This window comes from Grammomys surdaster, unplaced genomic scaffold (assembly GCF_004785775.1).
Source record: "Grammomys surdaster isolate TR1022 unplaced genomic scaffold, NIH_TR_1.0 61, whole genome shotgun sequence".
Classification (NCBI taxonomy): domain Eukaryota; kingdom Metazoa; phylum Chordata; class Mammalia; order Rodentia; family Muridae; genus Grammomys; species Grammomys surdaster.
In genome coordinates, this window is record NW_021604563.1 from 3267650 (window position 1) to 3281557 (window position 13908).

A 13908-nucleotide genomic window follows, 5' to 3' on the forward strand; every position below is an offset into this window, starting at 1 on the left:
GTAACATTTGTGGCACTATTGTACTAATGTATCTTGTAGGTTGACCACTATTGTAGGCCACAGTGTTTGTAGCTGTGTAATTATATGAACATCATTTGATAAAGCAGTATCCTACACAATAAAAAGAGATCTTTACCAATTATATCTTCTGTAAAGGATTATTATATTGTTTTGAATGAAAATGACACATAGGCTCAAATGTTTGAATACTTCATTCCTAATTGATGGAACTGTTTGGAAAGGATTAAGAAAGATGGCCTTGTTAAAGGAGAGAGATCACTGAGGGTGGGCCTTGAGATTCCAAAAGCCCATGACAGACCAAATCTCTCTCTCTCTCTCTCTCTCTCTCTCTCTCTCTCTCTCTCTCTACCTCCTACTTGTAAATCAGAAGTAAGTAAGCTCTAAGCTTCTGTTTTAGTGTCATGCCTGCCTAACTGCTGCCTTTCTCCCCAGCATGATGGTTATAGACTCACCTATTGAAACTGTAAGCAACCTTACAACTAAACATTTTCTGTTATAAGTTTCCTTGCCCATTCTATCTCTTCACTGCACTAGGAAACCACCTAAGACAGTATCTAGAATATAGAAAGAATTAAAAGATGAAACATCAAGAAAACAAATAAGCCAATTAAAAACTGAAGTACACCACTGAATAGCAAGCTCTCAAAATACTAAAAACAAGTGGCTGAGAAATGTTTGAAGAACTTTTCAAAATACTTAGCTATTAGGGAAAAGCAAATGAAAACTACTTTTTAGATTTCATCTTACACCAGTCAGAATAGCCAGGATCAATAAAAATAAATACCTGTTTATGCTGGTGAGGATGTGGTTAAAGGGGAACATTTAATCTTTGCTTCTAGGAATCCAATTTTGTATAGCCACTATGGAAATCACTGTGAGTTCCTCAGGAAGCTGAGAATAAATCCACCTCCAAGATTTAGCTATACAACTCTTAGGACTATACTTACTGGACTCTAGATTCTACTGCTGATATTTGCTCATCCATATTCATCGCTGCTATATTCATAACAAACAGAAATTCAAAATGGTTTATATGCCCATCAACTGATGAATGGATAACAAAATGTGGTACATTTACAAAAATAATTATTACTCAGAAATTTAGAAAAGTGAAGTGCGCACATAAATGAATGACGATAGAAATAATCATCCTGAATGAGGTAATTGAGATCCAAGAGGACAAATATTATATGGTTTCTCTTATATACTGATGTTAACATTTAAGTGGTTGATATATATATACTGCAATCTGAATAACACCAGAAGTTAGGTACCTTCTTGGGTGTTATAGGGATCCTATCAGATATGACCACTCAGACACAGTTTATATCCAATTAACAGTCTCTAATTTATCTTTTTGGGACTAGCCTCAGGTGTTCAGAGACCTAGGAGTATTTCTGAGTGTCCAGAGCACAGGGTATTTGAATGGAAAAACGATGATATGCTGGAAGCTCAATTGCCAGCAGCAAGGAAGAACTTTGTGCAAGCAGTTAAACAGAAGCTAAGATAAGCAATTAGCTGAATGGGGATGAGTGTTCTGTATAAGCACACAATTTAATAGAAGCTAAGATAAGTGGCTATCCAGAGAGGAAGGAAATTTAACAGAATTTATGATAAGATAATTGGGGCATCTTGACTTCAGATTCCTAGAATAGAGTTTGGTAATTTTCCATGAGATTCTTCATCAAGGAAATAAAATTCTAGTTAAACCTGATATGGCCTCACCAAAACTACAAGATACAGTAACCTCTGAACTCTTTTACCATGTCACAGAGGGATCAAGTGAGAGGAGAAGATCTCCCAAGGAAAAAGAGAAAGAATACAGTGTTATGGAGAGATAAAAAGGAACCGAGAGTATGAGGATCAAATAAGAATGGGATGGGAGAACAAGGTGAAGTGAATATGTTTAAGGACACCTGAAAAAAAATGTCTTTGAAAAACATATGGGAATCTACTTTTGTAGAAGTGTGCCAAAGTATATGAGTATATGAAAGGAATTTAAATGGAGTCGCCATATAACGGGAGAGACAATGTCCAAACTAGACATCTTATACCACCAAGTAAAACTTCCAATACTAGGGCTACATTTTATTGAGTCATGGATTTTCATAGACCCTATCCTTAACCATCAAAGGCTGTTGCCAAATCTATTAGTGAGTCTCCACAACTTGACTGTAAAACTAGATAAGTCAGGATGGCTGGGGCTAATAATATATTTAATATTATTAATTAAATTTTTAGTTTAATTAGCTGACTTCAAATAATTTTTAAAAACTTAGATATCATAACTATAGATAAAAGAAATGCCATACTTTTAAAATAAACTTAATATTGTTAATGCTTCCTATGGCTCCTTGAAATGTTCAAGCATGCCCAACAAAAGAGGAAGCTCTTTGTCAAGGACCTGTGAACCATTTCTTTGGAAAGGAATCTTCTGGAAAAAGGGAACCCTATCTCTTAGCTTTTGTGAAAAGCAAAACTTAGATGTCAATTAGTAGACACTAGTGGCATGATTTCATTGACACTGACCTTACCTTTACAAGTCAAAGTGATTTTTCACTTCTGTAAGTTTACTCAACCCTGCCCCTTTGTTCTTGTACCTTATTCTCCTTGCCTTTTGAAACAGCTCAGCACAAATTGGTGACTGAGCTCAGATTCCACAGTTCTTTCTCTGAATAGCAGGTAATACCTGTCTTTACAGGGCTGGGGAGATAATGTAGTATGTGAAGAAAAAAGACTTAAGTTTGCATCCCGTGTAACCCATGTAAAACCAGACACTGTAAACATCTACATTTATAATCCCAGCTCTCCTAAAACAAGAAGCAGAGATAAGAGAAACCCCAGAAATTCACAGGCCTGTTATCCTGTATACATAGTGATGTAAAAAGAGATCCTGTCTTAAAAAGGTGATAGGGTAGCATTAACACCTAAGATTTTCCTGAAGCTCCATCTGCCCATATTTACATATGAATGCAAGCATGCACAGATAACACATGTATATCCTACACACACACACACACACACACATACACACACACATACACATCAGTCTTCTGACTGCTTAAAAGACTTCCCTTGCTCTGTAAGACTTGGTGACTTAGATAACATTAACACATAATGTTTACTGACAATGAAACACACAGATCCTCCATATCCCCATGTTTGTTAGTGGTTGCTTTTGTCATTATTTATTTCTTTATTTTTGCTTTTGTTTTGTTTGGGTTTTCAGTCTTGTTTTGGCTTTATTTGTTTGATTGGTTGTTGTTTTGTTTTTGTTTTGTTTTGTTTTGTTTTGCTTCATAATTGATTAGTTGACTTGTTTTGTTGCCACTGAATAATAGGAATCAATGTTTTTAAATTAAATTGAAGTTGTGATTCTCTCCTTTCATCAGGCATGCACATTTTGGTCAACTCATTTTCCTCTGAATCAGCAAGTAGCCCCTTCCAAGAAGAAACTATTCTTTTACTTTTCCCTCGACATGTGTTCTTTGATGGCATCATGAAAGATCATAGAGGGCCATGGAAACCACATCCTAAGAGTTGCCAAGATGATGACAAACCACAGAAAGTTTTATAACAATGACAGGATCTTCTTCGCATTATACATAATTACATGAGTAAGAAAAGAAATGTGTAGCCTTGTTTATTGTGATGAGGCTCTTCACAGAAGAAAGAGACTGGGGAGGAAGTTAAGAGCAGCTGGGAAAGGCAGAGGCAATGTTACACTCATACTGATCATGATGAGTCTAAAGTGATGGAAGATACTAAACTAGAGCTAGAGATGTGACGCTTAAAGGGGAGTTTACATTACAGAACCAATAACATATACTTAAGAGTGAGCATGGTAGCTCAGCAAGTAAAGACAACTGACAAGTCTGACAACTCAAGTTCAATCCCCAGGATTCACAATGCATCTCTCAAGTTGTTCTCCATTCTCTACGCATATGTTGTGGCACATCATAAACAGAGAGACTCGTACACACATGAAAGAGAGTCAATCACAAAGTCTTACACACACACACATTCACACTCACACACACAACCACATAATGTACTAAAATCAAGTTAGAACAAGAAAAACATACACTTGCTGATTAAATATCTGAAGTGGCCATGCTCCTTAGTTTAGAACTATAATATTTCACCTTCTCTCTAGTACCAGCCTTTCCTGTCACATCTGACCAGTTTTAACTTCTATTTTCATTTCTCTTTATTTGTGCTTCCTTCTATAAAATACATGGGCAGTTAATGCATAAGCAATAAAAGTAAGCATCATGTCAGTGAAAACTGAAGCAGAGATTTGTAATTCCTCCCAGGCCATATAGCTTCATTTAACACATTTAAGTAGCTGCTAATTGCACATCATAATGAAACTGAATAAGTACAAAATTCTTTCTGAACTTATTTACCATACAGCAATGTCTAACAAGAGTGGGCAACATCCTTAGTACAAAGACTAACAGAGTGAAGAGAAGGAATGAAAAAGTGCTAAAGATGTATACTAGATAGGATATAGAGAAGCAAGAAATAAAAAAACATAGACATCAAAAGGATAGAATTTAGAAGAGAAAAACAAAATAAAAATAAAGCAATGAAAAACAGAAATTATTTATACAAATCTCAAGGAACATGTCTAGAGATAGGGTGATTGGTGATACAAAGAATATCTAGCACTTTTAGAATACTAAAAATCACTGTGGTGAAACAACATGAGAATTATTACTACCTGTTCAAAGTCTTCACAATTTCTGAATCCAAAGTAAGCTAAAGTTTACTTTAAAAAATCAAATTCTGAATACTTCAATTGCTGGTGTATATGCCTTCTTAAACCCCTCCTCAATTACTTTCAAAAGTTCTATTGTTTTCCTATAGCTGAACCAACTAGCTGGAAGCCTCCTGCCCTATGGTACCCACTGTTACTACGCCATGTTCACAAATCCGCACTCTACCTCTGAATCTGCTATCACAAATGCTTCCATAGATGTGCTAACAGTGCTTGGTTCTAGAACATGCCAATACTTGTCAAGACCCTTTTCCTCCTCAAGTTGTCATCTGCAATGACTTCTTTTGTGCCAGGGCCACAAACTCTTTTTAACAGGCTTGCCTTTTCCTATTGCTCTCTTCTCTAACTGTGAAATTATTTGTTCAATCTATTATGGGCCAAAGACTGGGGTAGTTTCTAGAGACACAGTCTTGGAAAAAAAATGAAGTGGTTCTTGTTTTCCTAAAGACCATGGTCTAGAGATAATGACTACTCATGTGCTGTGAAAGACCTTGCATTTCTTTTGCCCTTTCAGCTAGTCTGCTACTAGGACTACTATTATCTTTATTTTACAATCAACATATTGTTTACTCAGTGTCACAAATCTAAATAGGAAAGATCTAGGATTTAGAACCCAGTTAAACTATATAGACTTTGCTCTTAACTTCTACCAGCCTTTGGGCAAAATGATTTTTAACTTATCATCATCATCATCTTCGTCGTCATCAACTAGATAGAAACCAGGGTCATTAGGGACAAGATTTATTTATGTATATATGTACACTGAAAAGGGCATTGGATCCTAATAAAGATGGTAGTGAGCCACCATGTGGTTGTTGGGGATTGCACTCAGAACCTCTGGAAGAGCAGTCATCGCTTTTAACCTCTGAGTCATCTCTCCAGACCTGGGACAAGATATTTTTAATCTAGAAAATGTTTCTATCAGATTGGCCTGTTGGTACAACTGTGAATAATTTTCTTGATTAATTATTGGTCTGGAAGGACCCAGTCCATTGTGGATGATGCTGTTCCTACACAGGTAGTCCTGGGGTGTATAAGAAAATAAACTGAGCAAGTGATGAAGATCAAATCTAGTAAGCAGCATTCCTCCATGGCCTCCGCCTACTGCCTTGGCTTCTTCAGATTATGGAGTATAATCTGTAATAAAAATAAACCCTTTCCTCCCCAAGATGCTTTTGTTCATGGTGCCTTATCACAGCAATTGAAAGCAAACTAAGCCTCCGTCAAGTATAGTCCACAAGGTTGCACAATTTTTTTAATTATCAACATTTGTATCTGCCTCACTTTTCTATGGACCTTTATATAAAAACTCAGCATCCTTGCCTGAGATGTGCTTCCTATCTCACTACTGAGAACTGAGGTTTTAAAAACTATGTATGTTCATAAGTCAATGTAGAAGAGGCAAAGCAGAGGCATTCTGTGTGCTAACAGCTTTTATGAAAAGCTCAGTAGGCCAAAACTGCTGTTATATTACCCAGATAAAGAAACTTACAAAGGATAATCACATAGGGAAATTCCTTTGAGGCTGCTGCCTGCCAGGTATCTCTGTCTTTTAACTAAATAATGATAATCAACTTAGCCCAAACAGGACTCTTCTTTTCCACTGGAAGTCTCTTTGGTTCTAAACAACTTCTCAAATGAAAGAATGGTTAACACTAAGACAGCAGGAAGAGAAGCTTTGAGTGTGGGATGTCCCTGGTAGCAGGGACTCTCAGCAAATCACCACAGGAGTGTTTATTGGCAGGTAAGCCATCTCTACATTCAAAGAAATAACTGGGCTCTACTCACTGTGCTGTGTCTTTTGAATTGTTTCTCTGATTGTGATGCTTGTTGTATGCTGTGCCACCCCTGTATTTTTTCAGCTGAGCTCTCCAGCACTTAGGCAGTAGACTTCTGAGAGTCAGAAGATAGGGAAAATACTCCATCTTCCTCTCTGTAACAGGTGCCAGAGAAATGGCCTCCACCCTACTGGGCAATCCTTAAGCCTGTTTTCCCAAACCAGGGCCACAGCTTGTGGTGTATTTTTAATCATAATTTATTTCCTAGCACAGAAGATTAAGATTTAAAAAAAAAAACTCTGTCAATCTTCAAATGCCCATAAATTATATCATCCCCCCATAAAATGCCAATCTGCTTAAAGCCAGAGTCTGGGACTTCTTTTTTGCTTGTTGTTGTTTAGATTTTGTCTGGCACAGACAAACCATGTGGTGTTGATGACTGATGTCTGTGCAACATAAAACCAATGAAGTGAAGCAACAACAACCTGCCATTCGACTGCCTGTTTAGACTCTACTCGACAATAAAGAGCCAACTGACACTTCACAGAAACTAGAGTCACAAAACTGCTAATTGTCCTATGGTCATGGTCTGCACTGCCCGTGGCTGTAGCTATTTAACAAACATGTCTCTTTTAAATGTAACTGAGCTTTTAAAAACATTAAAATTTCATGTGTCTGATCATTCTAGCCACAGTCTAAGTGTGAAATAGCAAAATGTGTCTAGTGGCTACTATATAACAGCTCATAAATCTTTTGAACAATATTCAGATAATTAATTTATTGCCATCTTATCAAGATTTTTCTGTTTAGTGCAAGTTAAATAAACATCTACTATGAGCCAGTGATGGCGACTATACTTTAACATATCACAGTGATGGGTAGGTGGTGGGTAAATGTATAGGTACAAACTAATACGAGGCAAGGGTGCTAAGTGTCTCTACTGGCTCATTTTGGGCCACCTTGACACAAAGTAGAGTCATCAGAAAAAGAAGCCACAGTTGAAGAAACACTTAGTAAGTGATCAATGGGGAGGGTCAGGCCAATGTGCATGATGCCACGCTTGGGCTTGTGATTCCGGGGCTCTCTACATGAAATCAAGCTAAAATCCCACTAAAATCAGGGACAAGACAAGGATGCTCACTCAATATCTACTCAATATAGTACTTGAAGTTCTAGCAAGAGTAGCAAAAGGAGATAAAGGGGACACAAAATGGCAAAGATGTCAAGGTATCACTATTTGCAAATTTGATATAATAGTATACATAAGAGATCCCAAGGAATCTACCAGGGAACTTGTACAGCTGATAAACAACTTCAGTAAAGTGGCTGTATATAAAATTAACTCAAATAAATCAATAGCCTTCCTTTATACGAATGATAAACAGGCTGAGAAAGAAATTAGGAAAACAACACCCTTCACAATACCCCATGTGATGGTTTATATATACTTAGTCCAGGGATTGGCACTATTAGAAAGTGTGACCTTGTTGGAGTAGGTGTGTTACTGTGGATATGGGATATAAAACCCTCATCCTAGCTGCCTGGAAGCCAGTATTCTGGTAGCAGCCTTCAGATGTAGATGTAGAACTCTCAGCTCTGCCTGTACCATGCCTGTCTGGATGCTGACATGCTCCTGCCTTGATGATAATGGACTGAACCTCTAAACCTGTAAGCCAGGCCCAATGAAATGCTGTCCTTATAAGAGTTGCCTTGGTCATGGTGGTGCATGTTCACATCAGTAAAACCTGATGAAGACAAATGCTATAAAATATCTTGTAAATCTTACAAAGCAAATGAAAGGTCTCCATGACAAGAACTTCAAATCCCTGAAAAAAGAAATTGAAGAAGACCCCAGAAGATAGAAAGATCTCTCATGGTTATGGATTGGTAGAATTAAGATGATAAAAGTGGCCAGCCTACCAAAATCAACTTACAAGTTCAATGAATTTCCTATCAAGAGTCCAACACAGTTCTTCACAGACATTCTTTCTAAATGAACTTTTATGAGCTGGCTGTCATCCAGTTTCATACGGATCATCTTACCCACAATTTCACTTGGGAAGACCAAGTCCTCAAAGATGGTATCATGCACTGCTTTCAGGGTACAGCTTCTGGGGTGCTTTTGCTTATTTTTTTATATGATTTTATGGATTGGTTTGGGCAGAATCCTCCTCTGAGCAATGAAGACTACATGCTTCCCACTGAACTTTCTAAAACAATTTTTAACAATAAAAGAACTTCTGAGGGAATCACCATCCCTGATCTCAAACTGCACTACAGAGCAATAGTGATAAAAACAACATGGAATTGGTACATAAACAGGCAGATTGATTAATGGAATCGAACTGAAGACCCAGAAATAAGCCCATGCATTTATGAACACTTAATCTTCAACAAAGAAGCTAAAAACATACAATGGAAAAAAAATCTTCAATGAATGGTGCTGGTTCCAGTGGCAGTCTGTATGTTATAAAATGAAAATAGATCCACATTTATCACCTTGCACAAAGCTCAATTCCAAGTAGATCAAGGACTGCAACATAAAACCAGATACACTGAATCTAATAGAAGAGAAAGTGAGAAAGAGCTTCAAACTAATTGGCACAGGGAGAAATTTCCTAAATAGAACTCGAGTGTCTGAGGCTCTAAGATCAACAATTGATAAATGGGTTCTCATGAAACTGAAAAGCTTTTGTAAGGTAAAAGACAGTCAACAGGACAAGTTGGCAGCCTACAGATTGAGAAAAAATTTTTCACTAACCTTACATCCTACATTTTAAGTAATTTAGTTTTAAAGAAAGGTAACAGGGACATAGAAATCAACCAAGGAGCAAGAAAGAAAGGAAACTAAAAAGTACATTAGTGCAAAAGGTGTGCAGGTGGAAGATTTTAGCTCTACATGTGCTGCTGTGCATGTAACATAAAATTTCACTCTTTTAATTAAGATATATAACATAATGTTTTTATATAAATATGCTTACAGAATCATCATTTACGTATGTACTCTCAGCAAATTTTTCATATACAGTAAACTCTTTTTTTTCTTTTTCTGTTGTATTTTGCTCAAGATATTTTCCCCCAAATTAGTTGAGAACCATGATGTTGAGACCTCAAATCAGGACGACTGAGCACAGAGGGACAGGGTGGAAAGGACTGCAACTTGCTCCCAGGGACTGGAGAAAATGAAAAAATAAAAAGAAAATAAAAAAGAAGGTTGGAATCCATCAATCTTCTGTGTTAGTCATCCTTGCCTTCATCCTCCTCTCTTCCCTTTTATCCTCATCGTCATCTTCATCCTCATCTCCTTCTTCATCAATATCTTCCAACCCTTCCTCCTCCTCCTCATTATCATCTTCTACCTCTCCTTCTTCATCAACCATATCGGGAACCAAATAGTACTGCAAGGGATTTGGCCAAATATCATCTTTAATGACATCTCCTAACTCGACAGCACCTGCGTCAGAATGATCAGTAAACCAGGTAAAAAAGCTCTCTGGCTTTTCGTGCTGTCTCTTCCTGATGGCCTTATTCTGAGTTTGACTTGAGCGTTTTGTCAAATCCTTTCCAGATTTCCATTTGATTTCAGTGGACTTCGAAGACTGGTCACCACTCTCATTCAGATGAAATTCTTTGGAGAGAACTTTTTTTCAAAGGATTTTCATCAAAATAAAAATCTATTCTGTAACCTGATTAATGTTTTCAAATTCTGTCACTTCAACTCTGATCAAATAATGCAGACCTTGTCTTCCTCTCCAAGCAGTGCAGACACTTGTGGGTGGTTGACAAATGTTGTTACCCAAAAATTTGGGATTTTGGTGATCAATTCTGACCTCTTTTGAAAAAATGGTTGGCGGAGTTTGTTATATTTTTGTTCTACTTTCAATATTTCCTCACTGGCTTGTTCATTAAGTGTGTCTACTTCATTTTGTACTTCATCAATATGTTCAATTGCTTCTTGCTGTTCTTTTTCTCCCTTCAGCAGGCCCAGAGAGGCCGACTTGTCCTCCAGCTTCGGGGCAGCAGCCGGTTTGGGTTTCTTGGGCTGAGGCAGGATCACAGATTGCCACTTGGGGCCATGGCACGAGGGAGGGAGCCGGGAGACAGAGCCCTGATGTTCACAGCAGGAAGAAACTCTCGGGAACTCTACAATAAACTCTTATTAACTCTAGTCTTCCTATGAATATTAAATTCCTAGAATTATTTGGTACATATAACTACATGTGTTTATTCTTTGACCTATATTGTGACATTTCTCTCTACTCTCAGTGCCTGAAAACTGCCCTTTAGCCCCTTGTTTCTATGTATTTACCATTTTTAAAGCTTCTACATAAGAGTGAGATCATATATTTTTCTTTCTGCCTCTGGATTATTTCATTTAATGTGAGATTGTGTTTATATTTGTTGCTGGATTCTGTTTAAGTAGCTCAAAGTTCAAATATTCTTCTTTCAGTACTTTTACAAAACTCTCTATTGTAGGTGATTTAATAATTATAAGAACATACTCATCATTTCCTTGTGATTTGAAGATTATTTTAAGATTGCAATACAGGTATCTCTGCCAGACTAATGGCTACATATATGAGAAATTATAACCAAGATTCAATTTATTAATTTATAATAGAATACACAACTATCCACTGTCTGGGTGATTCTGTCCACTGAGCAGTACATTCTGTCCCTGTAGGCAAATTTATATAAGTAGAGCAAAATTAGAAATGCAAGATGGCTTTGGTGAGCTTGAAATCTAAGCAAAAGGAGTTAATTGAATGTTCCTGATAGCTAGTGTCATCCATCCATGACAGCCTAATATGTCTATGTGAATGCAGCTAGATGATCCTCTCTTAAATGCACTGTATATTATGCCTTTCCTTTACACTGAATATGAAAGTTTCTTCTTACTAAGGTCAATAAGTCCAAACACCTGACATTCAGGACCCTCCTTAATCCAATCACATTTACCTAGATGAATTTATCTCCCATTAGGAGTACATCAAATAAAACAATCTCATGCTCCCGTTTTGATGTGAACGCTTTAGCAAAGTCATTTTAATGTTAAAACCTTTTGATGATGTTGCCTAGGTGAAATTGTTATCACACTGAGATATTTGACAGACTGAGACACAAACCATTTATCTGTCAGTTTTTTTTTAAGTGATCAAAGAGAGCATACTACAAATTTGACTCTCAGTCTAATCCCAGTTCCTTCCCATAACCACACAACCATATTTCATTCCATGTTCACATATCTTGCTTAGTAGTTGCCTAGAATTTATTAAATGATGTGAGTGAATTTTAGTTAGTCGCTTCTTTGTACTGTATATTTACCCTCGTATCTCCATCACATCATAGTGAAATCATGTCCTATTAGTTTGGATATTATTGGTAAAAAGCTTTTTAAGGTATTTTCTGGGCTGCCCTATTTAGATACTTTGAGTCATTTTTAATGTCTATGTACAGATTCCAGTAAATAATCAATCATTCTAATCATTAACAGATGATTTAAACAGTTTTTAAAACAAATGTTCTAGGAACCACTAGCAATATCTGAGCATGGTTTGTTTTATTGGTGTTAATGTTTAAAACATAATGATGCTTGTATTGTTTGTAAAATGAATAACATTTAATGAAGTCATCTCACCACAGAGGCTTTCCACTGTTATTCATTATGATTATGAATAAGAACAAGAGTTTTGTATTGAGATCAGCCAGTTTTTTTTTAACTTGTTAGATCCAATGCAGCATTAATAGTGCATATCATTCTTTGCTCTCTCACAGTGCTAAAATGTTTTTGCGTCTCTCCACCATGTATACCCTATCATGCATCATGACATGCTTCTTTTTCTCTATCTTCCACAGTGTTTCATTAATTTTTAAGGCCATATTTCATGAAACTACCATCCCTTCTGAAAAATTCAACTCATTCTTTTTGTTTCTTGTTTTCTGATAGAGACCCAAAGGCTCTCTCTTTTATATGTGAAAGAAAGCTAAAAGTCTTCATATTCAACACTTAATTTCTGGTCTCTATCTCACTGCCATAAACTTGAGTCTATGAGATATTCATCAATTCAAAAAATGTCAATGTTATTCATGCATTTTGACAAGCCAGAGTATTGAAGCTAACTTGGATGCTTCTTTCTTCTTCACCATTTTATGCAACTTTCTATCAAGCCACCTTAATTATGGTTTTGAAATATCCATGTGCCCATTTTAACTATAACTGGTTAGTTTCTCATGTCCATTAGCTCCTTAATTCATGCTTGTCCTTATTTAATGTACTTCAATGTGGTCGTATATTTGTTTTTCAAATAAAACCATGTTTCTATTTAAGAAAACTACCTGTTTAAGAGCCTTCTTAAATGACTGTTTCTCATTATTCTTGGGATGAGACCCCAAAACTTAAGACATCCAGAAGACCTTTTCAAAATCTGGGCTTTGTCTGACCTGCCAGTTTGTCTGGTTCACTTTGCTTTCAAATGTACCTTTATAATATGAAAATTTCTATTCTGTATCATTTATTGCAAGCTGCTTATGTGAGTTTTAGGTGGTTTGCTTATGTTTTCATTTGTTTCTTTTATAGAGGGAGGGGCTCACTAAAAAAACCCAAGTTGCTCTTTTTTATATAGTAAGTGATGGACCTAAATGTACAATCCTCATGCCTCAATTTCTCAGTGTCTAGATTACAGAAATGTATCAGCATGCCTAGCTAACTATTATTGCTTAAAATTGTTCTCTTCATATATGCATTATTATTTTTGATGGCACTTCTCTTATGCTCACATTGAATTTCATTTATTTATTCAGAAATTCTAGGGCTGATTTTTTTCTTTAAGTGATATCATCAATTAGATCTTCAAGGTGCATTGCTTATTATTAATATAAGTTTAGCTTCCAAAAATGTATGCATCTGCTTGTTTTCTAATTATGGACTCTATGTTTGTGCTTAGTCAACTTTTCATGACAATTGTGTGTTATAAAAGTGCACAGGAGACATTTGAAATTCGGGGTTGTTTCTGACAAGATCATTATGAATGTCAACAGAATGGGGATATTTGTTACCATTATTTATTATTTTTTTTTCTTAGAAAATGTAAAGATATTATAAGATTCATTTGAGAAAATATATAGCAATAAATTTCAAGAAAGGAAAATTCTTTTGCAATCTATAAATCAGGAGCAATGTAGCTATTCTTCATCTGCTGATGAATTTATTCTTGAAGTCTGTCCTCACAATTAAGTTATAGAATACAGAGGTGCTGGTCTTTTAAAATGGTCTCAGCTTGAAATCCCTATTTCTCATCAACACAACACAATCCACATGTTCCTGAG

General features: G+C 36.3%; 1 pseudogene; it reads right to left on the bottom strand.

Moving 5' to 3' along the window:
* Positions 1–9819: 9819 nt before the first annotated feature.
* Positions 9820–12462, bottom strand: LOC114625199 (annotated as a pseudogene).
* Positions 12463–13908: the final 1446 nt, after the last annotated feature.